The sequence below is a fragment of the Chiloscyllium plagiosum genome, chromosome 38 (genome assembly GCF_004010195.1).
Source record: "Chiloscyllium plagiosum isolate BGI_BamShark_2017 chromosome 38, ASM401019v2, whole genome shotgun sequence".
In the NCBI taxonomy this organism is placed as follows: Eukaryota; Metazoa; Chordata; class Chondrichthyes; order Orectolobiformes; family Hemiscylliidae; genus Chiloscyllium; species Chiloscyllium plagiosum.
This window is the reverse complement of record NC_057747.1, coordinates 7236852-7264672: the sequence shown is the minus strand read 5'-3', so window position 1 is coordinate 7264672 and position 27821 is coordinate 7236852. Positions and strand designations below refer to the sequence as shown.

The following is a 27821-nucleotide window of genomic DNA, read 5'->3' as shown; positions in this document are numbered from 1 at the left end:
GGGTAAGAAGTGGGGATGTTCGTTGGTGATTGCACAATGTTCAGCAACATTTGCAACTCCTCAGATACCGAAGCACTTCGAGTCCTTATACAGCAAGACGTGGTTTGGGCTGAAAAGTGACAAGTAATATTCACAACACGCAAGTGCCACGTAATAACCTGCTCCAACAAGACAGAATACAATCATTACCCATTGACATTCTGTACCATTACCATCATTAAATCTCCCACTATCAAGATCACGGGTGTTACCATATCAGAAAATAAACTGAACCCGCATTATTGATAGTGTGACTACAAGAACAGGCCAAAGGCTAGAAATTCAGTGGTGAGTAACCCACATCCTGTCTCCCTAAGGCCTGTTCACAGTCAACAAGGCTAAAGCCAGGTGTGTGATAGAATACTCCCCATTTGCCTGGATAAATGCAGCTCCAAAAACACTGAAGAAGCTTCACACCATCCAGGACAAAACAACCCATTTGATTGAGGAGAAAGTGAGGTCTGCAGATGCTGGAGATCAGAGTTGAAAATGTGTTGCTGGAAAAGCACAGCAGGTCAGGCAGCATCCAGGGAACAGGAGAATCGACGTTTCGGGCATAAGCCCTTCTTCAGGAAGAAGGGCTTATGCCCGAAACATCGATTCTCCTGTTCCCTGGATGCTGCCTGACCTGCTGCGCTTTTCCAGCAACACATTTTCAACCCATTTGATTGACACAACTATCATAAACAATCACTCCCTTCCCACCGCTCCCACCAACAAACAGTTGCAACAGTGCATTCCACCGACAAAATGCATTGCAGAAGCTCACCAAGGCTCCTTAGATAGTATTTTCCAAGCCTGTGAACTATACCATCTAGAAGGACAAGGGCAGCAGATGCATGGGAACCCCAACCCCTGCAAACTCCTCTTCAAGCCACGCACCATCCTGATTTGGAAATACCTCGCCATTCCTTCAGTGTCACTGGGTCAAAATCCCTCACTAACAGCACTGTGGGTGTGTCTACATCACATGGACAGCAATTCTCAAAGGCATTGGCAATATTGCATAAGGTAATCGTTCTGAAAAGATTAATGTTCACATCACATTGTCTACACTGATGTCACACACAGGCAAAGCATTCTACTCTAGTTTTTGAAGGGAGCAAATATATCTGCACCAGCTGCTGAAGCTCATTATAAATATTCCTGGCCATACGTGGTTGTATTTATTGTTATCTTAGAATGGAATATCTTCTGTAGATAGTCCTCTGCCGATAATCCAAATGGACCCAAGGCAAAGCAAAGACAAAGGATTGGTGGCAACAAACTACGTCAAAAAATCCTTACCCAGTTCCACATACTTGGAGAGGTGAAAAATATCACAAAATTCATCTTGGAGACTCCTGGCAGTGTAGATGGTGCAGCCAGTATCACCCATATCCTGTGAACAAATAAGAATGAAGGGAGTGTAAGGGCAGGATTTCTGGGAGGCTGGAGAAAGGAATAGAAGTCGGCACACCTGGAATTTGTGTCACTTCTCATTGCCGCAGCATCATTCTTCCTCTATGACCATTTCCAGGGAGGCATCCTCCAGGGGAATTTTCCAGTCAGTAGGCAGGAACACACACTATGAAATACAGCCAGTGAATAGCGAGTGGTGATGAGATGACAGGAGCCAGGACCAGTATGGGTTGGCCCATACATTCATGGCACAGCAGCTTATGGCTGATCTTCTAGTAGATGTTTTAGACCTGGTTTTCCAAGGGCACCTGTATGTTGTGGGGCGCTCTCTCTCACTCTCTCTCTCTCTGTGTTCAGGCCTTAACAGCTTCCACTTCAGGCACCGGGGCTGAAAGTGTATTAATAATAGAGGGGTGTTAGCTTCAGAAAGAACCCACTGGAGAGCAGTTAACCCTAGCCCTAAAGCATGATGGTTGATTGTTCCCAAAATATAATTAAAAATCACACAACACCAGATTATAGTCCAACAGGTTTATTTCAAAGCACTAGCTTTCGGAGTGCTGCTCCTTCATCAGGTGGTTGTGGATTTTAAGATCATAAGACACAGAATTTACAGCAAAAGATTACAGTGTCATACTGAGTTAAAAATCACACAACACCAGGTTACAGTTCAACAGGTTTATTTGGAAGCATTAGCTTTCGGAGCGCCGCTCCTGATGAAGGAGCAGTGCTCCAAAAGTTAGTGCTTCCAAACAAACCTGTTGGTCTGTAACCTGGTGTGATTTTTAACTTTATCCACCCCAGTCCAACACTGGCATCTCCAAATCACAGTGTCATACAGTGATATATTGAACAAACCTGATATGTTAAGATAAAGACTTAACCCCCAATCCAAGTTTATTCAATATACCAATGTATGACACTGTAATCTTTTGCTGTAAATTCTGTGTCTTATGATCTTATACTCCACAACCACCTGATGAAGGAGCAACGCTCCGAAAGCTAGTGCTTCCAAATAAAACTGTTGGACTATAACCTGGTGTTGCGTGATTTTTAACTTTGTTCACTCTAGTCCAACACCAACCCCTCCACATCATGGTTCTCAAAATATTGCAGACCTGCATTTGATCCTGATGTCAGGATCTTGAGGTCTACAAAATCATGAAGGGTATAGACAGGGTCGATAGAGATAAGCTTTTTCCCAGGGTGAGGGATTCAATAACAAGAGGTCACGCGTTAAAGTGAGAGGTGAAAAGTTTAAGGGGGGATATAGGTACTTTACACAGAGGGTGGTAGGTGCCTGGAATGCATTGCCAGCAGAGGTAGTACAGGCAGGCACAATAGATTCATTTAAGGTCCGTCTGGACAGATGCATGAGTAGGTGGGGAGCAGAGGGATACAGATTCTTAGAAATTGAGTGATAGGTTTAGACAGTGGATTTGGATTGGCACAGGCTTGGAGGGCCGAAGGGCCTGTTCCTGGGCTGTAAACTTTCTTGGTTCTTTGCTCTTTATTTTAACTCCTAACAGACACACTAGCCCTGGGTGTGTTGATGACCATACTTTAGATTTCTGGAGAAAATTGATTCAATATGAAAAGCTCAAGAGAGCTCAAAATTCTGAATACTGTTAGCAATTGGTGTCGATAGTAGTCATAATTTGGAGATGCCGGTGTTGGACTGGGGTGTATAAAGCCAAAAATCACACAACACCAGGTTATAGTCCAACAGGTTTAATTGGAAGCACTAGCTTTTGGAGAGCCACTCCTTCATCCAACAACCACCTGATGAAGGAACGGCGCTCCGAAAGCTAGTGCTTCCAATTAAACCTGTTGGACTATAACCTGCTGTTGTGTGATTTTTGACGTTGACAATTGGGATTCACGAATGTAAGTGGAAAGCTACCTAATACCAAAAGTGTAAATCAGCTTTCTGTAGCTTGATCCAATTTTTGCCATCAAAGTTTTCCTGCTGACCTCTACCTTCTACTGAATCAAAGTGTCGTCAGTTTTAGGAGAAAGTGAGGACTGCAGATGCTGGAGATCGGAGTTGAAGAGTGTGGTGCTGGAAAAGCACAGCAGGTCAGGCAGCATCCGAGAAGCAGGAGAGTCAATGCTTCGGGTGTTCCTGATGAAGGGCTTATGTCCAAAAGGTCAACTCTTCTGCTCCTCGGATGCTGCCTGACCTGTTGTGCTTTTCTAGTGCTACACTCTTCGACAGTTGTCAATCTTGGCCTTTTGGAAATTTTTCCTAAGTACAATCCTTCCACCCAGGAGAGAGGTGCATCTACAGCCAATCACTGGAGCCCCGTGCCTGTGATCAATGGAGCTGCTTGGGGTTTGCCCAGTGTGACTCCAGACCTTAGCTGTTGCCAAGTATGCCTGTGAGACTCAGGAGTAGCTATAAGATAGGTCCGGGTCCTGCCACCTGCTACTGCTTGGGAGCTGGATGGAGATGGGGCCAAGGATAGGAACACATGCTTCTGCAAGGGGTAGGGGAAATGGAGAAAGAGGCATTTGAGTAAAGAGAAGAAGCTGTAAGTGGTAGTGGGGAGAGAAGGATACTGCAAGGGGCAAGGAGATGGGAGATGAGAGGAAGGGAGGAGGCTGCAAGGACTGTACAAGTAGGGTCCAAGGTAGAGAGGGCAGGTGACTGCAAGGTGTGGAGGAAGGAGGAGGCTGTAAACAGACAAACAGTTTTAAACTTTAGTAGGAACAAGAGAGAGGCATAGACTATTTTCGAAATGAGGAAAGGCTTCAGAAATCTTGAGCACAAAGGAACTCAGGAGTCCTAGTTAAGATTAACATACAGGTTGAGTTGGCAGTTAGGAAGGCAAATGAAATGTTAGCATTCATTTCAAGATGCTTAAAAAGCAGGGATATATTGCTGAAGCTGTGTAAGATTCTGGTCAGACCACATTTGGAAAATTGTGAGCAGTTTTGGGAACATATCTAAGGAAGGATGTAGTGGCCTTGGAGGGATTCTAGAGGAGGTTTACAAGAATGATCCCAGGAATGAGGTGCTTATCATATGAGGTGGGTTTGAGAATTCTGGGTCTGAAGGATTGGGGTATGTAGGGATATGGGCCGCGTGCTGGCAGGTGGGACTAGATTGGGTTGACACAGGGGTCTGTTGGATTCTCATTGAAACTTACAGAATACTAGGAGGCCTGGATACAGTGGTTGTGGCGAAGATGTTTCAAAGTAAGAGAGATTTGGACCTAAGGGCACAGCCTCAGAGTAAAGGAACAACCCTTTAGAACTGAGATGAGGAGGAACTTCTTCAGCCAGAGAAACTCATTGACAAGAAGGCTGTGAAGACCAAGTCATTGATTGTATTTAACACAGCGATAGACAAGTTCTTAATTAATAACAGGATCAAGGGTTATGGGGAGAAAGCAGGAAAATGAGGTTGAAATATCAGCCACAATCAAACAGTGGAGTTAATTCAATGGGTTAAATGGCCTAATTCTGCTCCTATATATCCTGTCAACACTGGAATATTCAATTACCAGGAAATCTGAAATCATAGAGATAACGAATTCCTTGAAAATGCATGTGGGATCACTAGCTTAAGGCTGCTTCAAATCAGGAGCTACAATTGGGGAGAAATGGAATAGATGCTATTGTAACCAGCAGTTATTAAAGTCTACATCTGCAGCAGAGATGCAGTAAATAGGGGAGTGACTGAATGGTTAAAATCTTCCAGATTGTGGATATGCAAAGGAAATGTATTAGGTGTGGCCTCATTACTCTGCTGAAGGTGTAGTTTAATTATTTTAAATACCTCCATCAGTTATTTTGAGAAAGCGGTTGCCGCTAACTTGTGCCTATTGTCTTGTATCAATTTAAATACAGGAGTGTGTATGGAATTAATACTTTCCTTGTGTATTGCGGTTTTAGGTTTCATGCAGCTTTTAATTCTGCTTCTATGAGGGTCCAACATGTCAACTCAAATACCACCATGACTCCATCACCTAATAAATGAGTCACTGAAAATTAAGAAGGAGCCATTAAAAAACAAAATGTAGAGTTTTAAAATTATAAAGTAGCCCTTGGGAAAATCTCAAGAAGAGTTCTCAAATTATGTTGATATAGCACTAGGTTTGAAGAAGCAGAGCTGGTTGCATAAGATGAATGACCAAGCTGTGTGCAATTCTCTGACCAAGGTATGGTTGTAAAGTGTATCATATTGAAAACTGAACTTTTGATGGTCTTCATAAATAGAGAACAAGGCAAAGAAGTTTTGAATATACAGAAAGCAGTTCAACCCCATTGTAACTGAAAATGTGTTGCTGGAAAAGCGCAGCAGGTCAGGCAGCATCCAAGGAACAGGAGAATCGACGTTTCGGGTATAAGCCCTTCTTCAGGAATTCCTGAGGAAGGGCTTATGCCCGAAACGTTGATTCTCCTGTTCCTTGGATGCTGCCTGACCTGCTGCGCTTTTCCAGCAACACATTTTCAGCTCTGATCTCCAGCATCTGCAGTCCTCACTTTCTCCAACCCCATGGTAACCAAGGTTTCCAATTCTGGGCACCAAAATCATACAAAAGCTTTGTAGAGGGTTCAGAAGAGATTTACTAGAATGGCTCCAGGGTTTAAGGATTACAGAGAAAGTGGGGCTACTTTGATAACAGCCAAGAAATCATAGAGAGGTTTTGATGGAGGTATTTAAAATGATGAAGTGTTTAGATGAAATAATAAGAAATTTTCCATTTTCCATCTGATATTCAGATGATCCAGATTTCACTTCATTTAAATTGATTGTGAATAGAGGCAACACAAGGAAAAACTCTGACACAAAAAGTGCTTTGCATTTGGATTACACTCATTCCCTGTTGGGAACGGATTCATAATCAAAAAGAAACTGGATAATTACTTGGAGAAAACAAATCAGTGAAACATTGTGTGGGCCTGGAGGATAGAGGTGAACTGACTGAATTCCTCTTCAAACAAACTGATGCGGATGGGCTGAATAACCTTGTTCTATGCTGGACTATTCTATAGGAGTCAAAATGCATTGCAAAGATGTCTGATATAAGCTGCTAAAGGGTTAAAAAGGGGGCAGGAGAAGGTGGGGAGATAAGGAACCTAGAGGCAGAAGACCCTGCACCTTTGATTCCTATCCATGGTCACACCCACACCTCTCAATGTGCTCAGAAATTCAGAACAGCTTGAATCCCACATCCCGAAATAAAAATAAAGATTATAGAATCCCTACAGTGTGGAAGTAGGCCATTCAGCACCCATATCAACATTCCAAAGAGCATCCCACCCAGACCTACCCCCTATCCTATCCTTCAGTTCCCATGGCTAACCCAAGGCACTATGTGCAATTTAGCATGGCCAATCCACATCTTTGGACTGTGGGAGGAAACTAGAGCCCAGAGCAAACCCACGCAGACACAGGCAGAATCTACAAACTCCATACAGACAGTCAGCCAATGATGGAATCGAACCCAGGCCTGGTGCTGTGAGGCAGCAGTGCTAACCACTGAACCACCGTGCCACCCCAGATGGCTCTGGGAGAGTGGCTTCATGGCAGGCCATGCTGTTATGTTCTTATTTTCAAATATGTAACATAATCACACATAGGAATCAGTGAAACTATAATATGTGTTCTTTATTTGAAGACAATGCACCAATATCGTTCACCAGGAGACTATGTGCAATACATTTGCAAGTCAATTGCTCCTATATTGAGCTATAATATTGATAGTAGTTTAAGGGACTTGAAGATTTATGTCATTATATGACAACAGACAGACAGCAGCCCCTCCCAGAATATATCCTAAAGGGAACACCAGCACATTTGATCTCAAATTCCCATCAGCACGTTTGGAACTAAAAATCTCTCAAATTCTGGTATAATTTCTGATTGCCCCAGGAATTCTAGGTCAATAGTGGCATCTCAGGCCATCATTCTTCATCACGTTTCAAACAGCACTCTTCAATTACTCACTCCTTGAAGGGACGGATGCGAGCATCACCTAGTGGTGAGTTTTATAAGTCACGGTGTCTAAAAAAGACTTCAGGAGAACATCAGCTAAGGACATGAGAGTGTAAGTGTGCTTATGAGGGAGAGAGAGAGAGAAAAATATAGAAGAAAGCAGAACATGGGACAGGAAATTAATATCGGCTAAAAGGAGACTGAAATAAGCTTCAGAAAACATTGTTTTTTAATTCACTCTTGGGATATGGATGTCACTGGCTGGTTAACATGTAGTCCCTAGTTGCTCTTGAGAAGGATGATGAGCTGCCTTTTTGAATTGCTGCTGTAGGTAAGACTGAGAGAGAAAGAGAGAGAGAGAAAAAAACTGATATTAGAAGTTATTATACAAAAAACAGAGATGAGAGTTGAACAACGACAACTTATATCCACATAATGCCTTAAACAACATGTCCCAAGATACTTCCTACAAATATTAGAAATGAAAATGTGACACTGAACCATCAAAGGATGTATTATGTCAAAAAAGCAAAAGCTTGGTCAAAGAGATAGGATTAAAGAGTACCTGAGAGGACAGTGAGGTAGAGAGGTGTCGAAAGGAAATTCCAGAGATTGGGACCTGAGCAGCAACACCCTCACTGTTGGAGAAATTCAAATTGGAGAAGCCTAAAATGCCAGAATTAGAGGAGCGCTGATACCTTGGAGGGTTGTGGGGCTGGAAGAGATTACAGAGACAGGGAGGGACAAGGACAGGAAAGGATTTATAAACAAGGATAAGATCCTCAAAATCAAGATGTTGCTTGATGGAAGGCAGTGTCAGACAGTGAGCACAGAGGCAATAGGTGATCAGGGTAAGCATGGTCAGCAAATGTTTGGATGATCACAAGTTTAGGGAGGGTAGAGCAGTGAGGAGTTCATTGGAAAAGTCAAAGCTAAAGGCAACAAAGGCAGGGATGAGCTGAGATGGGGTAAAAGTCAAACTATGTTACAGCGCTGAAAATAAATGCTGACCATAATGGTGTAACTGTGTGATTAGAAGCTTATCTCAGAAGGAAAGATGAAACATTCTGGCTTAATCTCAGGTTTGGATCGAGCTGGAGGGAACAGTTTGAACTGAGGACTGAAAACAATGGCTGCAGGCTTACCAATATTTAATGGTATTTAATTTAACTGCAACTTCTCTGTGCAAATCGTAGTCCATCCTATCAATAGCCACTTCTCACACAGTGATATAATGCGACTTATCGAGGTCGTGATATTAGCAAGCGAGAAGACACCAGTTTGGAAACAGCATGTGAAGAGAGAAATCTCAGATAGTACACTAGTGAACTGTAATTAATAACTTCTGGATGGACGGATGTAAATAAAAGAATATTACAATACATAAGTAATTGAACAGCCTCACTTACAGATTAGGAGCAAGTAACCTCAAAGACAAAATATGTGAAACTCACACACCGGTCCAGGTCAGTATCTCAGTGCTCGGGCAGCAGCATTGACTTAACACACCTGCCACTGACCCTGCTACACAGATTGGCTGTAGAGGCTGCTCTAGATCCATGTTTTGATGAGAAAGCAGGGGCGAAAGTTCAGGCCATTGAATTCCTTTCCACTAACAGGTGCAATTAAAACGACCATGGATTTCTTCACTTCTGTTTAATCTCCTTGGAAAGAATACAGCAAAGGGCCCACAGTGATCATGAAATCCCCGAGGGTCAAAAATCTAATTTCCTAAAATTTTAGGAAACCTAATAGTGTACTTCATCTTAAAAGACCTCAGAGAAAGACAGAGCTCCACTGAAGGAGCCAAGCAGCACGCAAAGTCCTAAACTGCCCATCATAGAGCAATCTAGTCAGTCCCATACAGCCATTCTATTCACTCATCGGGTCATGGAGATGGATAGCACAGAATTAGACCCTTCGATCCAACTTGTCTATGCCAATCTGATATCCAAAATTGATCTAGACCCATTTGCCAGCATTCAGCCCATTTCCCTCTAAACCCTACTTATTCATGTACCCATCCAGATGTCTTTTAAATGTTGTAATTGTACCAGCCTCCAATACTTCCTCTGGCAGCTCATTCAATACATGTTCCACCCGCTGCACGAAAACGTTTCCCCTTGGGTCCCATTTAAATCATTCCCCTTTCATCTTATGCCCTCTAGTTCTAGACTCCCCTACCCTGGGAAAAAGACCTTGGCTATTCACACTGCCCAGGTTCCTCATGATTTTATAAACCGCTAAAAGGTCCTCATGAAGGGCTTATGCCCAAAACGTCAATTCTCCTGTTCCTCGGATGCTGCCTGACCTGCATCCAATACCACACTCTCGACTCTAATCTTCAGCATCTGCAGTCCTCACTCTCTGCTATAAGGCCACCCTTCAGCCTCCAACACTCCAGAGAAAATAGCCCCAGCCTATTCAGCCTCTCCCTATAGCTCTAACCCTTCAATGTCCTTGTAAAGCTTTTCTGAACACTTTCAAGTTTAACAACATCTTTCCTATAACAGGGAGTCCAGAACTGAACATAGTATTCCAAAACTGGCCTAGCCAATGTCTTGTACAGCTGCAAGATGACATCTCAACTCCTACATGCAATGCACTTACAATGCAAGATTTTTAAAAAAAATATAACCTGCTTTTCTAATCAACCTGTTCAGAGATGTTATTACAGACCTTTGGATCAGGTAGGACTTGAATATAGGCCTCCCGGTCCAGCAGGAGGGATACTACCACTGCTGCACAAGAAGGCCTCACCATGCAAGTTTATTTCCCCCAAGTTGTTTATATGTGGTTTCTCACACTGTTAAATCTGTTTTTATTTAATATTTAGAGAAACAGGTGATGATTCTTTATTAATTGAGCAGATATGTATCTTGCATCCCTTTCCAACTCCATTTTGAATTCACCCACTCTCCTTCACCGTTGATGGTCTGTATTAGCCTTGCACTTAAATTAATCAATTGCAGAACATGAATGACTCACTGGTGGTGGTTAATAGATGAAAGAATACTTTGGATGATTTGGTGAATGGAGAAAATGTTTGTTGTGTGTAAGAAGAATTCTGGGTTTAAAAAATTACAAAAAGACATATTTATTTGGTAGTGGGGAGGACCGGTTAGCTCAGTTGATTGGATGGCTGGTTTGTGACACAGACCTATACCAACAGCGTGGATTTAATTCCTGCACCATCTGACATTGTCATGAAGGACTCTCCTTCTCAACCTCCCTATCCCACCCCACCCTCACCTCCGTCTGAGGCATGGTGACCCTCAGGTTAACCCACCACTGGTTCTTTCCCTCTCATTAAAGAGCAGCCCTATGGTCTGGTGAGACTATGGCAAGTTTAACTTACCTTAGCAGATTGTGAAGGACCAATATTGGAAATAAAATAAGTATATATCTTGCCCAGCATTGGAACAAGTGCGATAGAACCAATGGGCCAAATGGAATCCTGCACCACAACAATTTTGTGAATCTGTGAAAATTTCCGGCTGTGGGGATTTAAAAACAAATCAGACAGAGGGAAGGAAAATACAAGTTGAAAACACAGTTAAAAGGACTGAAGAATTCAGCTTAGGTGTGGGTGAATGAGGATTGCTAATGGCTCAGCCAAAAGCAAAATTCTAAACATGAGAACAGAGGGTTAAAATAGCACACTCCAGAAGCTTATCACTGAGCTCAAAAATGTATTTTAAAAAAACAGTAATTTCTTCCTTCTTTTTTTGTACTACAATCCCCTGGAGATAAAGATCAACATTCTATGACCTTATTTGTAATTGTGCTCAGCTTAGTGACATGTGGGCACAGATATCCAATCTTTTTCTCTGTAGCTCCCAGCCTCTCACCAGTAAGAGAATACTTATAGAATCCTGGAACCGTTACAGCACAGAAGGAGACTATTTGACCCATCATGCTTGTGCTGGCCTTCTGCAAGCACAGCTCAATTTTCCACTCTTACTCCTTTACCCATAGCCCTGCAAATTATCTTGGTTTCAGGTAACTGCCCAATTCCCTTTGTGAAGGCTTTTTTTAAAATTTAGAGTTCCTCTCTTCACACTCAGAGAATCTCAAATTCTAACCACTCACTTTGTAATTAAACTTTACCTTGTGTTATTGTTACTTTTGCCAATCATTTTAAATCTACATCTTGTGTTTAGCAAACCTTCAGCTAACAGCCTTTCCCTTCCCTCTTGACCAGAATTTGAACCTCTACCAAAACCTAAAACTTCTCCATGCAAAAAAATCCAGTTGACCCAATATATCTGCGCAAGTGAACTGTCTCATCCCTGAAACCATTCTCCTCAGTCTTTTCTGCACCCTCTTCAGTGCCTTCCTAAAGAGATATGTGCAACATGCTCTAATGAATAGGCAGATGAGCCTCTGATGTATGATATGAAGTTATGGTGACCTTAGTCATGTGGTAGAGACTGTGCTAGAAGGTTGAATTGCAGCAGCTGAGGTGTGGATTTCTGCTGTTAAATCATTAGGTATGATTTAGCTTGAGGAAATGGATTGAGGTCTGTTATTAGATTATCTAAGCTCAATAAGCATGATGCTCAAAATTGGAACAGTGCTCCTGTTTAGGTTGAGCCACATTTTTACACAGGTCTATAATGGCTCCATTGCTTTCAACCTACTCGGTTCAAAGCTCAAAACTTTACTAGCCACTCTTGTAACCCACTTTCTGTGATTTGAGCACATCAACCCCAGTCTCTCTGCACCCTCTTTAGAGTCCTCCCCTTCATTTTATATCTCCTCTTGCTGGATCTTCCTACTGAAATGAATCACATCACAGCAACAAATTTCCTGGCTATAGATTTGTCTTTCTGGGATCCAAAGTGAATGATGTCACACTTTAAACCCCAATTTCTTTAATTCAGCCCATTTGTTCATTCTGTCCATGGCTCTCTGCAACTTCCTATCTACCCACATTGCCTGCTATTGCTCAAAATTGCAGTGTTATGTGTCTACTTGACGATGAGCTGGGTTTCCCTCAGTGAAGTTTGCTCCACAAGGTGGTGCTATAAGCAAACCCGTTGCTTGTTTGGTGACAATAAATGCTCTCTTTCCACTGGTCCAGATGAACCCAGCAGCCCCTCCTGCCTCTGGTTTTCAGCAGTGTGCTGTGGGTTTTGTAACATTGTAAACATCTTGTACACATCTATCCCGGAAATGAAGGACTGCCATTAGGGATCCTTGCATGAGTTTGTTTAAGCAATCAGAACCCACACAGTTGGGAACACTTCAGCTCTCAAACCTGTGGTTTAAGCCATCTGAGGCACCTCAGATATTTAAAGATGATATTTTTCTAATTCCATGCCCTTCAAAGAACAAATAAAATTACAGCACAGGAACGGCCCTTCGGCCCTTCAAGCCTGCACTAATCCAGATCCTCTGTCTAAACCTGTCGCCTATTTCCTAAGGTTCTGTATTCCTCTGCTCCCTGCCCATTCATGTATCTGTCTAGATGCCTCTTAAAGGACACTACGGTGCCCGCTTCTACCACCTCTGCTGGCAATGCATTCCAGGCACCCACCACCCTCTGCATAAAGAACTTTCCAGGGATATCTCCGTTAAACGTTTCCCCTCTCACCTTGAACTCATGATCCCTAGTAATTGAGTCCTCCACTCTGGGAAAAAGTTTCTTGCTATCCACCCTATCTGCACCTTTCATGATTTTGTAGACCTCAATCAGGTCCCCCCTCAGCCTCCATCTTTCTAATGAAAATAATCCTCATCTACTCAATCTCTCTTGATAGCTAGTGCCCTCCATATCAGACAATATCCTGGTGAAGCTCCTCTGCACCCTCTCCAAAGCATCCACATCCTTTTGGTAATGTGGCAACTAGAACTGTGCGCAGTATTCCAAATGTGGCCAAACCAAAATCCTATACAACTGTAACATGACCTACCAAACCTTGTACTCAATACCCCATCCGATGAAGGAAAGCATGCCTTTTGCCTCCTTGACCACTCTATCAACCTGCATGGCCAACTTCAGGGTACAATGGACCTGAACACCCAGATCTCTCACGACATCAATTTTCCCCAGGGCTTTTCCATTTACCGTATAGTTCGCTCTTGAATTGGATCTTCCAAAATGCATTACCTCCCATTTGCCTGGATTGAACTTCACCTGCCATCTTTGTGCCCAACTCTCCAATCTATCTATATTCTGCTGCATTCTCTGACAGTCCCCTTTGCTATCTGCTACTCCACCAGTAGGAGAAAGTGAGGACTGCAGATGCTGGAAGTCAGAGTCAAGAATATGGTGCTGGAAAAGCACAGCAGGTCAGGCAGCATCTGAGAAACAGGAGAATCGACACTTCAGGCATAACCCATCATCAGGATTGCCTGACCTGCTGTGCTTTTCCAGCACCACACTCTCGACTCTACTCCACCAGTGTCTGGGTTATATCTTAGAAGATCGTACATGCAAAATCCATGTTAAAAATAAAACTCAGGAGCCTTATAAGTGTGTTTTTCCAATACTGGGCAAAGTTTAGTCCACAAACGCACAACTTTAGCCTTGAATGGAAACAGCCCACTCGTGTTAGAGAACCAATGAAGGTCATATCAGTTAGCTGTTGTCAGTTGTTCTCCTTGAACAGAAGGCTAGGAGGAGAGCTGATAGAGATTTTCAAAATCATGAGCAATCTGGACAACGCAGATATGGAGAAACAAATACAGAGAATGCTGGAGAAACTCAGCTCATGTGGCAGCATCTGTGTAGAGAGAAAAACAGAGTTAACATTTCAACTCTGGTATGACTTCAGGATAGACACAGAAAAAGAGTTCTCACTCAAAAGATTGAAGAAGAGGGCACAGATTTAAAGAAATTTGCAAAAGAAAACCAAATTTTACTCCAACACAGCCAGTTGGAGCTCACAGAATACGAATTCCCTGATTCGGACTGTTAATCTGGTCCAGTCAGTGGGTCCTGGCTGACATAAAAGGATTGAGTACCAGGGATACTGACACTCTGGTGCCTGACTCTGTATGAGGTAGTACTATAGTCTCCTACATACTCCTCTACATCGGGCAGACAGATCACCAACATGCAGAGAGGTTCAGGGAACATCTCTGGGACGTACACACCGAACAATCCCACCGCCCTGTAGCCAAACACTTCAATTTCCCCTCCCACTCCCCCAAGTCCTGGCCTCCTCCACTGTCAAATCAAAGCCATCCACCAACTGGAGGAAGAATGCCTCATCGTCTGCCTCGGGATCCTACAATCACACGGTCAACATCGACTTCACCAATTTCCAAATCTCCCCTCCCCCCACCTCATCCCAGATCCAACCCTCCAAATCGGCACCGCCCCCTTGACCTGTCCATCTTCCTTCCCACCTATCCGCTCCACCCTCCCCACCGACCGATCACAATTACCTCCCTCCCACCTGCATCCACCTATTGCCTCCCCACCTACTTTCCCCCCAACTCCACCCCCACTCTCCTATTTATCTCTCAGCCACCTATCCCCTCCACATTCCTGATGAAACGCTTAGGCTTGAAACATTGACTCTCCTGCTCCTCAGATGCTGCCTGACCTGCTGTGTTTTTCCAGCACCTCACTTTTCAACTCAGACTCTCCAGCATCTGCAGTCCTCACTTTCTCCTAGTATTTTAGTCAAGGTATTGTAGTTTCCCCCAATTAAGACTCAGGAGCCTAGTTTCAGAATAAACTACCACACAGTTCATATGTGGAATGAACGGCCAGAGGAAGTGGTAGATGCAGGTACAGTTACATTTAAAAGACATTTGGATAGGTACATGAATAGGAAAAGTTTAGACTGATATGGGCCAAATGCAAGCAAGTGGGACTACTTGGGAAACTTAGTTGGCATGGATGGGTTGAACCGAAGGGTCTGTTTCCAAGCTGTATGATTCTATGACTGTTTATGTGTAAATTAAGGGTGACTTGGTGATGGGATACTGGCCTCTGTGGATTTACTTCACATACAATATGAGAAAAAGACATTTGCTCAGCAAGTAGTTAGGAAGTGAAATGGGGGCAGGTTTAGTCAGGGTATTCGAGAAGCCAGTGGATGATGATTTAGAGAGAAACAGTACAGAAGGATATGGGGAGAAGGCAGGAGAATGGCACTAAGTAATGATGCTCATTCAGAGAGCTGCTGCTGACAAGATGGGCCAAAAGGTCTCCTCTGCACCATAAGAATTTCCTAGAAATTCTTTAAGAACGAAACAGAACTGATGGCCAAGAGTACAAGAACCATACAGCATTATACATGCAATGTTTGGATGTTGTGGAAATGTCCCAGAGTACTTCATAGCAATGTGATCAGACAAAAGTTGATATTGAGCCAAGGGAGGAGACATTGGGATAGATGACCTAATACATGTTCTAATACCTGTATTATAAGGAGGGTTTTCAAGGAGAGAGGTGGAAATGTTTAGGGGAGGAAATTTTGAGAGTTTAGGGTCTAGATGGGCCCATGAATAAGGTGGAAGAGGACAAGGGTCTCTTGGGTGGCTCAGTGGTTAGCGCTGCTGCCTCACAGCACCAGGGGCCTGGGTTCAATTCCTGCCTTGAGCCAATGTCTGTGTGGAGTTTGCACATTCTCCCCATGTCTGCATGGGTTTCCTCACAGTCCAAAGGTGTGCAGGTTAGGTGAATTGGCCATGCTAAATTGCCCATAGCGTTAGGTCCATTAGTCAGGGGTAAATGTAGGATAATAGGGTAGGGGAATGGGTCTGGGTGGGTTACTCTTCGGAAGGTCAGTGTGGACATTTGGGCCAAATGGCCTGTTTCCACACTGTAGGGAATCGAATCTATCTAAAGAGACCAGAATCGGAGGACTGTCAACATCAGACGGTAAGGGCAGGTGAACTTTCTCATCTTTCCAAGAGAAATTGGAGACTCCACCACCATAATCCATAGCTTGAGGCTAGAAACTGCATGTGTTACCATGGTAACTATAGGCAGGCTGGATGGCCAGTGTGAATCAGTTTTATGCCAACCCTGAGGGATTTGATCCCCATTTCATCTGGGATGGATTCAGGACCGCATCCTTGCCCCACCTGTGACAGAGCTCATGGCCCCACAAGTCAGACTTGCCTTTAGGCAAACAACTCAGGAAGGAGAGGAGAAATAGGAAACTGGTCACAGTGGGTCCAGATGCAGGAGTTGGGCAAGGGAACAAGCTTTGACAGTCACATGTTCTGGCATAATTCCTCAATAGCTCAGAGAGATCCATAACACAAACCTGAGCAGCTAAGTCTTGAGCAAGTGAACAAGTCTCTTGGAACCAAGCCGAGCTGTTGAGGTATTAAAAACAGATTACAGATTGCAGGCATGTCACAGACTAGTCTAAAGATCAATTGACTCCAAATATTTCTGTTCTATTGCAAAAACCTATTGATGTAAGTTCCAGCTTACACAATATGTGGAAGAACAACAGGTGTTTTGCAATAATTGTGAATATTGCAAGGTGTATGTGGTCGCTTCTTATTTCATTTTCAGTTTAAGGAAAGCAGACTTTTGTTAAAGTCTGGATTCTAGTTAGTACAATTTGAGCTTTTTTTCTAATGTAATTGGATGACACAGTGTTATTATGCAGAATCTGTATCAGTACATGATGAAGGAGATTTGGTGGTGTAGTGTTAATGTCAGTATGTTGGTAATTCAGAGGCCTAGGCAACTGATAGAACTTAAATTCAATTAATAACTCTGGACTATAAAAGCTAGAATCTGGAACAGTTACTGTGAAAATATCATCAATTATCTTAAAAACCCATCTGATATAATAGTGTCATTTAGGGAAGGAAATCTGCCATTCTCCCCTGACCTGGCCTACATGTGACTCCATGACTACTATAATGTGGTCAACTCTTAAATGCCCTCTTGTCATGGCCTGGCAAACTGCTCAGTTCAAAGGAATTAATGACAGACTGTAAATGTCAGCCATGCCAGTGAGAACCATATCCTGTGAAATAATAAAAATACAATAGAAGTTATGTGCGACCTTTTTACATAAAAAAATTGGTAAGGCTCCAGCTGGTGTGTTGTATTCAATTCTGGGCATCGCACTTTATGAAGTATGTCAGGATCATACAGAAGGTGTAAAGGAGAGTCACAAAATTGGTACCTGGGAATAAAGGCCTCTGTTAATGAGAGGAAAGCTGGAGTAACTCTTCTTGGAGGCTCAGTGAGGTTATGATAGAGATGTTCAAAATCACAAAATGATTTTCATTGAGTAAATAATGAGAAAATGCCTTCAATGGCAGCTGGGTAGGCAAAGAGGTCTCGTGGCACAGTGAGTAAAAGCCCTTACCTTGGAGCTAAGAACTCTGGATTCAAATCTCACTCCAGGACTTAATGACAAGGAAGGTGCTGGCATTATTATCATATTACTATGTAAGTCCCTCCAACATAGGCCAGTGGAGGGAGTGGGGAGAGATCCCTGATCAGCCAAGTAATGGAAAGAAAATTGGATGCTCTACCGACTCCCTCCACTTCTGGGCTGAATGTCAAAGTGCATGTTGTCAGGGTGCGGGCCAATTGGCTTGGATAGTTGGTGTGGACTAGATTGGTGTCACCAACACGGAGCTCATTCCTGTTCCTGCTGATCCTGGTTCCACCTCTCTTGCCCTACCCATGCTTGTGTTTGTGCCTCTGGAAATGGCATTGAAGGTCAGTTAGCTCAGTTGGCTGGCTTGTTAAACAGATTGATAACAACTGCAGCAGCTGATGTCACTGTGAAGGTTGTGCCTTCTCAACATCGTCCTGTACCTGAGGCATGGTAACCCTCAGGTTAAACTCACTGCCAGTCATCACTCTCTAATGAGAGACCAGCCCTTTGGCAGCTTAACCCTTCCTTGGCTTGGGGCAGAGTATCCGAGAGAAGGTGGGCCACAGAACTAACATAATTGGCAAAATAATCCCCCGTGACATGGGGAAATTTTGTTTTCCCCAAGCATCATGTGGGCAGCACAGTGGCTCAGTGGTTAGCACTGCTGCCTCACAGCATCAGGGACCCTGGTTCGGTTCCAGCTTTGGGTGACTGTCTGTGTGGAGTTTGCACATTCTCCCTGTGTCTGCGTGGATTTAATTTGGGTGTTCCAGTTTCCTCCAAAGATGTACAGGTTAGGTGAATTGGGCAATTGTAAGTGTACAGGATGTGCAGGCTAAGTGGGTTAGCCACAGGAAAAACCCATGTCGGGGTGCGGGGGAGTTGGGTTCAGTGCATACTCAATGGGTTGAATGGCCTCTTTCTGCACTGTATAGTCTCTAAGAATCTGTGATGTGGTTATCAGCTAGCATGCCAGTCATCTGTCTCGACAGGGTAGTTTGTAACTAAATTTTAAATTGGCAGCACAGTGGCTCAGTGGTTAGCACTGCTGCCTCACAGCGCCAAGGACACAGGTTCGACTCCAACCTGGGACAACTGTCTGTGGGGAGTCTGCACATTCTTCCCGTGTCTGCGTGGGTTTCCTCTGAGTGCTCCGGTTTCCTCCCACAGTCCAAAGATGTGCAGGTCAGGTGAATTGGCCACACTAAATTGCCCATAGTGGTCAGGGATGTGTAGGTTAGGTGCATTAAACAAGGGAAATGTAGAGTAATAAGGCATGGGAATGGATCTGGGTGGGTTATTCTTTGGAGGGTCGGTGTGGGCTTGTAGGGCAAAATGGTCTGTTTCTACACTGTAGGGATTCTATTATTCTGTGTGATGTAATATTAGTGATGAATAGTCTGACCTCTTTATTAAAGTAATGCACAGGAATTTGATAGTCACAAGGTCAATATTAGCAGTGCAACATTTGATCTAAACCACATTAATCTCAAGGGAGACACTTGCATTAAAGCAGATAGGATTTACTTTAACCTAAGCTTATAACAGGAATAATTTTGGGTACGTCATTCCTATTTGAGACACAGCATTCTGCACTTTAGCACAGAAAGCTGCTTCTGCTATTTTCAGTCCTTCTCTCCTCATCAATTTCTGTTATTATGTTCCTCTCACTGCTGGGTGATCAGGCGCAGCCTAAACAAGAGCTTATTTTTGTGGATCTAAATAACATGCTTAAGCAAGGACGGCTTGTTGGAGACACAAAGTAAGAACTAATTGGGTCAATGTTCTCACACAAGTTTCTGAAAGGACCTTCAGTGACTGGATTCATGCTGCATCATAGCAGCATTCAGTCTGACTGGGTTAAAAGTCTGATGAGTGTTTATCAGCCTTGTGACCAAGACCTGGATTGTTGGATTCAAAACAAAAATTTATGCAGCATTCTTGAAAGTCACAAGGGAAAGAAAGAGAACTAATCATACCACTCTGCTTACACAGGGGGCTTAAATATCCAAAATGAAGGAAATCTGAAGAATAAACAGACAATACCACATCTGGTACATACATCATTTCTCAATTTTTTAAAAAATTCACTCATGGGATGTGGGCATCACCAGAAAGGCCCTTAAAAAATTGCCTTTGAACTAATGACTTGCTCAACCATTTCAGAGGGGAGATAAGAGCAAACCACATTTCTCTGGAATCACATGTAGACCAGAGCAGCTGAGGACTGCAGATTTCCCCTTCCTTAAATGATATTTGTGAACCAGGAGGATTTTTACAATCATGGTTGATAGGTGGGACTAGTTTATTTTGGAAACATGGTCAGCGTGGACTAGTTGAATGAAAGGATCTGTTTTCATGCTATATGGCTCTACAAATCTATTATAATTGAATAGTACCTTTACTCGATTAATTGATATCAAATTCCATCAGCTCCCATGGGAGGATTTGAACTTGTGTTCTCAGAGCATAGACTAGACCCTTGCATTACTCATCCAGTGACATTGCCACAATGCCAACACCTCAGATGAACAGCTGTATTCTGCTAACATTTATAAACCAGATGTGACCCATCATGAGACAGTGTTCCTGATCATGAAACCTTACGTCAGCTCTGGTTCTCTTGAAATGATTTGAGCTCATTGTCTTTGCCTTCTGGTTGAAGAGCATTTCAAGTTGATCTTCCTTTATCAGAAAACAGTGTTTGCGGGATCCTGCTGTGCAACAGGAAAGGTTGCTGTGTTTTTTTGCGCAACAACAGTGACTGCATTTTATAAAGTACTTCATGGCAGTGAAGTGTTTTGGGAAACTCTGTGCTTGTGAAAGGTGCTATATAAATGCAGGTCTGTGTTTACGCAGCAGCTTTTCCAGTGGATGGATTTCAATGTAGCCGAGGGACCTGCACTACTGTTCTCGCTTTCGTGAAGTTGGCTGTGCCTACGTCTATGTGTTTACTCCTTACCTAGCTAAAAGTCACACTGCTAATATTCACGTTTCCCACTTTCTGCCTTCTTTTGAAACTATTAATATCTCTTACTTTTCCCCATCCTTTGCAGCCCTCACAATATGGAGTAGCAAATTTCTTTTTGTCAAACATTTATTCTCTCCTATTCCATTCTCATTCCAACAGTTTGAGTTCATCCTGCCTTCAAATATTGCTACGTTTTCAGATGGCTGTTTTGTGAGGTCAACTTTACGGCTGGTTTCAGAACTAATTCATTTCTTTGCGTTTGGTTCGAGACCTCTGTAAGACCAATGCACAACACAGTGTGCAGCTCCATGTAACCTCAGAAAGTGGGTGGGTGCTTACATTTGCTTCATTAAATGCACGTAAACAGACCCTCACAAGGTAAAGATTTTATGGCCATCATACTTTGATTTATGAAATTATAATGAAAACAGTTTTGTCATGAATAGGATAGAATCCCTACAGTGTGGAAACAGGCCCTTTGACCCAACAAGTCCACACCGATCCTCCAAAGAGTATCCCAGCCAGACCCATTCCCCTAACCTACACATCCCTGAACACTATGGGCAATTTAGCATGGCCAATTCACCTAACCTGCACATCTTTGGATTGTGGGAGGAAACCAGGGCACCTGAAGGAAACCCACGCAGACACAGGGAGACTGTACAAAGTCCACATAGATAATCGCCCAAGGGTGGAATTGAACCTGGGTCCCTAGTGGTGTGAGGCAGCAGTGATAACCACTGAGCCACCGTGCCAATAAAGTAGTACTATTATCATTCATAACAGCTTGAGCCATACATTCTGGTGGTCATCTAATATTTCATTCTAAAGGTAGGGCAGCTAAGGTAAAATTTCTTTTAACACCGCGACAATCCAAAAGGAAGTTCTATCCCTTACCTTTAGTACAATTTCTTTGTTTTTCAAGTTGGGCTACAAATTTAGTATGGAATTTTATTCACTTTGCTTCCAAGCTAATTTCTTTCTGATAATAACTTGTAATTTTACCCTGAGGTGTACATTCCAACAATATGGTTTCAATCAACCTATTGGATATTTCGGGCACACGGGATTCCACGTGATCACTTAATAAAAAGAAAAAAAATGTTCACCCTCATCGCATCAACAGCAAATATATTGGTGTCACCTTCTGATTGCAAGAGGTATAACCTTCCTTGTAGAGACTCCATTGGATTGCCAGGAGTAGCTAAAGCTGCCAGCTTGGAATGTACATCCACTGCCCTGGTTACGAAGCAGAAAATAGATGTGTTTTGGTATTTGAACAGAGAGTAATAGAGTCATGCAGCATGGAAACAAGACCTTTGGCTCAACTTGCCCATGTCAACCAGGTTTCATTAAACTAGTCTTATATGTCTGTATTTGGCACATATCCCTCTAAACCATTCCTATCATTGTACCTGAACAAATTTAAATGCTGTAATTGTACCAGCCTCTACCACTTCTTCTGGCAGCCTGTTCCATACATGCACCACCCTCTGTGTGAAAAAGTTGCCCCTCAGGTCCCTTTTAAACCTTTAACCCCTCTCACCTTAAAGCAATGCCCTCTGATTTTGGACTTGCCTACCCTGGAGAAAAGGCCTTGGCTATTCACTTTTTCTATGCCCCTTATGATTTTATAAATATCTACAAGGTCATCCCTCAACCTCCTATGCTCCAGGAAAAGACGTCCCCACCTATCCAGTCTCTCCTTATAACTCAAACTCTTCAGTCTCAGTAAATCCTTGCAAATCTTTTTTAGCATCCTTTTCAGTCCTTCTTATAGCTAGCAAGGTTGATACTAGGAAATAAGATGTGGGAAGTGAGGATTCTTAAAATTCAATTGTCACTCACAGAGCAGCTCCAGCCTATTTGCCCGAGAGAGTTCCTGGATTTGATTGGGTTTGGGTCCTTTGCAAACAAAGCTCCAGTGAGATGAAGGCTTGTGACTAATGTTAGCTACCCATCCCACATCAATAATACATGGTCTGAGGTTTCTCCCACTTCTGCAAATTCTCATGCCTTGAAAATGTTAGTGATTCCTTCATCACAAAGCAGAAAGGGTCTATGATGGACTACATATATGGCTGGGTTTTGGATGATTCGTGCACTATAGGTTTACAGCACATGCCTGAAAAACTTCATATTTTGTATGAGCCTTTTAGGACTCTGTACTAATGCTTTCTGAAATAACTCCACAGAGTCTGGTATCCCGTCACCAGGTCATCCCTTAGTTACACATGGACAGTCCTTGACACTCTTTCTCAGAGTCAGCTGTCAGAGTGGCAGGATGTCTGACACTTCTGTTTTTTTTCTCTCTCTTTTTTATCTTACACTACCACCTAACAACGGTAGTGCTTATTTTCCCCCAGCACTCATGACACTCCTGTTTTTTTTCTCTTATTTTTATCTTTTTTTTTCAGGCAGTTCAGAGGTCAATCCCTCCTCCTTAACACAAAATGGAGAGTCCTTCACACACTGATCCAGCTCCCTCAGAGGCAGCTCTCAGAGAGAACATGACGTCTGACACTCCTGTTCTTTTCTTTTCCCCACACTACCGCCTATCAGCGGTAGTGCACATTTTTCTCCATGACGCACCTGTTTTTATCTGTCAGCCAGAGCTCCCTGATTGGACCAGATTAACAACCCTAATCAGGGAACTCATATTGTATGACATCAACCTGGTTGACCTCATTGTCATCACTACACTTTTCGCGTGCATAAATCACTGTTACCTGAACATTGATATTGCTAGTTCTTCAAAATCCCCACTAGGGCAGGACAAAACAGACACAGCATACACAATTAAGGTAGCACAGATAAAGAAATCAAGACATTGCTCAAAAATACAGCCATCAACAAAATTTCAAAGAAAGAAAGGCAAGTCAATAAGCTTTACTGTTTTACACCGTGTCCAATGTTACGTTATGTAGACACATCAATCAAATTCTGCTAACAATAGAAACATTCTCAATAATGAGAAACTGAGTGACAAAATGATACAGGATGTGCATTAACATGTCCTCTTGCTTCAGAGTCAATGCTTCGGGACTGTTTGAGCAGACAATTTGGAGAGACTTCCTTAACCTCCAGAGGCTGAGAAATTGCCTTGGGCCCAAATCTAATGAGGCCCAGTTCAAAGGTGATTGTAAATTGATCCAACTCACCCAATTTGTTTATTCCTGACAAGTGATCAGACCCAGAGGCAACTCATGAAACTTGAGGGCAATAAAAGAGGTGTCATAGGACTGGGAAAGAGAAAGGGAAGAGGGTGTGAGGGTGGACAGCAGCAACCCATGGTATGCATGTAGTGCCAATAAGGGCATTCCCACTCTCTGCCATCACAGTGTGCTAAAAACAAACAAAAAGGTTTCCTTCATAGATTGTCAACATTCAATTAAAAAAAACTTCTAGATTATAAAGCGAGCTGGGTAATCGTGACCACGTAACTGGCATCAATTGAAGTAAATATCCATCACTAACATCATCTGGGGAAGGAAATCTGCCATCCTTTCCCAGTTTGGCTTTCAAGTGATTTTCGACTCACAGCAATGTGGTTGACTCTTAACCTACCTCTGGAACAGCCTAGCAAACTATTATGTTCAAGGGGTTATTAGGGATGGGCAGCAAGTGCTGACCTTGGCAGCTATGCCCACATCCCATGAAAGGTTCTTTTAAACAAAAATGTAGCCTCCAGTGGTTCATTAAAAGCTGGCTAATCTGGTTGCTGCATGCCTAAGGGAATTCTGAGCATTCTCAGCCCACCCTGAGGTCACATGCAACCCAATTTGGAACAGGGTCAGAAAGACGCTCCTGGCCCACAGTGCAAAGGAGCTAAGGCCTGTACATGACAAACTCTGGCTGTGGATAGAGGAACTTCAGTCTGCACTGTGCTTCACTAGGCCGGAGAGGCTAACAATGGATCCAATTCCTTACTTTCAACGTCCCACCTTGTTGGGCGTGAAGTAAAAAAAAAATCACAAGATAAAGATCTTCCAGATCATTTTGCTATACTTTCTGATATTTGATTTCAGTTTCTTCCAACGGTTTTTGATTGCTCTTTACAAGGAGCAGACTCATGAGGGAAAATTGGAACCTCCTACCCTAAAAACATGGGCGTTAGCACTGCTGCCTCACAGCACCAGAGACCCGGATTCAATTCCCACCTCAGGCAACTGACTGTGTGGAGTTTGCACATTCTCCCCGTGTCTGCGTGGGTTTCCTCCGGGCGCTCCGGTTTCATCCCACAGTCCAAAAATGTACAGGTTAGGTGAATTGGCCATGCTAAATTGCCCATAGCATTAAGTGAAGGGGTAAATGTAGAGGAATGGGTCTGGGTGGGTTGCGCTTCGGTGGGTCGGTGTGGACTTATTGGGCCGAAGGGCCTGTTTGTGCAGGTTAGGTGAATTGGCCATGCTAAATTGCCCATAGCGTTAAGTGAAGGGGTAAATGTAGAGGAATGGGTCTGGGTGGGTTGCGCTTCGGTGGGTCGGTGTGGACTTATTGGGCCGAAGGGCCTGTTTCCACACTAAGTAATCTAATCTAAGTATTAAACACTGCCCATTAAATCCCCATGGCGAAATCTAGTAGCAGCTGGAAAGACATTGTGGTATGCGGTATTGATTCTGAAGAGGTTCACGGTCACGTTGGTCTGCCCAATCAGATAATGTCACTACTTTTGAGTGTAGTCAGTTGAGATATGCACAAGATTTTGAGAGGAGCAGAGGTATCCTGTACAGCTCTGGTTAGTCCTAATAAATCCTGAGAAATTAATGTAACTGTAGCTCACGTTATCATACATTAAACTATCTGGTGTGACACAAATGCTTCTTCTGTTTGGATTCACTAGCGATCTGCACCTTCTGCACACAATTAAACAGGCCTCTGGTTAGTACTTGACTGGAAACCCAGCTGAGGATACCAGTTGTAGTGAAGGGGCTCTTGTGTTTAGTGGTAATGCCCCTACCTTTAAGCCTGGATACTTGGGTTCAAGTCCTATCAGCTCCAGAGGTGTGAACAAGTTGATTAATAATATCTAGAGAAAGGAGGATTGGTGAACTGCTCATGTCAGCAGAAATCATTAGATTTTTCAATGGTTAGTTTTAAATGGCTGATTTAGACATAACAAAATGGGTAGCTTAGCTCCAAAAGGTCTGATGGTGTGGTGGAGGCAAGTTCAAGTGAAACATTCAAAACAAAATTGAAAAAACATGCAGGGTTACAGGGAGAAGGCAGGACAATGGCACTAAGTGAATTGCTCATTTGGAGAGCGGGCAGATACACAATGGGCCAAATGGCCTTCTTTTGCAAACAGCACTTGCAATTCTTTAAACTGAACATTTAATTGAAGCTGCCACCAAAGAATATGCCAGCAACAGAGATATTTGATGATCTTTTTCACTTGTGTTACCATGGTCAGAGACTGAGGTGTGACCTTATAGAAGTTTATAAAATCATGAGGGGTATTGGTACGGTAAATAGCTAAGATCTTTTCCCCAAGGTAACAGAATCCAAAACTACAGGAAATAGGTTTTAAGGTGAGAGGGAGAAGATTTAAAAGGGACTTGAGGGGTAACTTTTTCACACAGAGGGTGGTACGTGTATGGAATGAGAAGTGGTGAAGGCTGGTCCAATTACAAATCTAAAAGGCATCTGGATAGATATATGAATAGGAAGGGTTTAGAGGGATATGGACCAAATACTGGAAAATGGGACTAGATTATTTTAGGACATCTGGTCAACATGGACAAGTGGGACCGAAGGGTCTGTTTCCATGCCATACAGCTCTATGACTCTATGAATGTTTTCGCTCTGCAGGATGCCATGAATAATAGCACTCACTTTGAAGTCAAAAGGTCAGGATGAAGCTCCATTGGAGGAGTTGAGGTAATCCAGGCTGATTCACCACTGCTGTATTAAGGGAGTGCTGCACTGCAGGAGATGCAGTTTTCAGGTGAGATGTTAAAAAGATCCCTCCCCCCTCCACTCCCACCACCAGCAAGATTCCAAAATTCCACAGAATCATCCAAAGAGAAAGGATGAACACCTCACCCCTAAAATATAATCTTCTTCGCTTTAATGCTGATGAAGAACATCTTCTGAGTCTGCTGAGCTAAGAAAGCTTTATCTAAGAAACAAATTACTGTAGCTTTACTTACCACAATGCTGCAAGAGTGGGCAAAACCATGTGACATTGCATCCACTTCCTGTGATGATGCATATGATTTCATGAGTAAGTCACACTTTAGAAATATGACATTTTATGAGTGAACTGCAAAAAGCTTTCTTCACAGTGCTGTGGTGGTGTCTCTGCTTCTGGGCCTGAAGGTCTCAGTTCAAGGCCCACCTCCTCCAGCTAACATATGTGACCAGGCTGATTTTAAAAATATCTACAATCCATTACATCTGTGCATCTATTCTGGTTAATATTTAGCTATTTGTATCAGATAGAAAGGGAGGTGATGGCACTGTGGTAGTGTTGTTGGATTGGTAATCCAGAATCCAGGTTTTATTGGATATAACTACTAACAGAGGATGGTAAGAGAGGACATCTCATTGGAGCCTATCGCCTTGGCTCCATTTCGAATTGATCAGACTACACAATTATATGGCATCTTTTGCAGATGTTCAGTCACTATGGCCAGAGGAAATATACAATTCTCTTTACACTAGACACACACACACCATCTCTCTCTCTCACACACACACACACATCTCTCTCACACACACACACACGCACACGCAGTCAGACTTTAAGTTATTACCTGGTTATTTAATGTAGGACCACATACAAAATTGCTGATATGTGTATAACTATTTTTCAGAAACAACATTTCAAAAGCCTCTCATGGACTGAGGAGTATCCTGGGAAAGTGGCAAGTTACCTAAATGCAAGTTTTTTCTGTTCATCAGCTGGAGCTCAGGGGTAGCACTTCCACTTGAGGTCCACTCCAGGGGCTCGAACACTCCAGGAGCTGGTACCAAGGGAGTGCTGCACTGTTATCTATTACAACAAAGTCTTGTCTGTTCTCTCAGGCGGATGGAAAAGATCCCATCCCATGATTCTGAAAATAAGCCAGAAAATTCCCAGTTAATTGATCAATTTATGCCTCTCGCCAACACTCAAAAGGATGATCATCTGATTCTT

The 27821-nt window shown here is 43.0% G+C and overlaps 1 long non-coding RNA gene across 4 annotated transcripts; it reads right to left on the bottom strand.

The window, feature by feature from the left end:
• On the bottom strand, positions 1-27821 carry LOC122541783. 4 transcript variants are annotated; one of them, XR_006309675.1, is made up of 5 exons: positions 27559-27821; positions 21825-21919; positions 16624-16675; positions 1327-1828; positions 1-109 (listed from the first exon to the last, which is right to left on the bottom strand). It is a non-coding gene; the product is annotated as an uncharacterized LOC122541783 (long non-coding RNA). The 4 variants fall into 4 exon arrangements; XR_006309676.1 differs by lacking the exon at positions 16624-16675 and having other exon boundaries at positions 27559-27817; XR_006309677.1 differs by lacking the exon at positions 21825-21919 and having other exon boundaries at positions 27559-27816.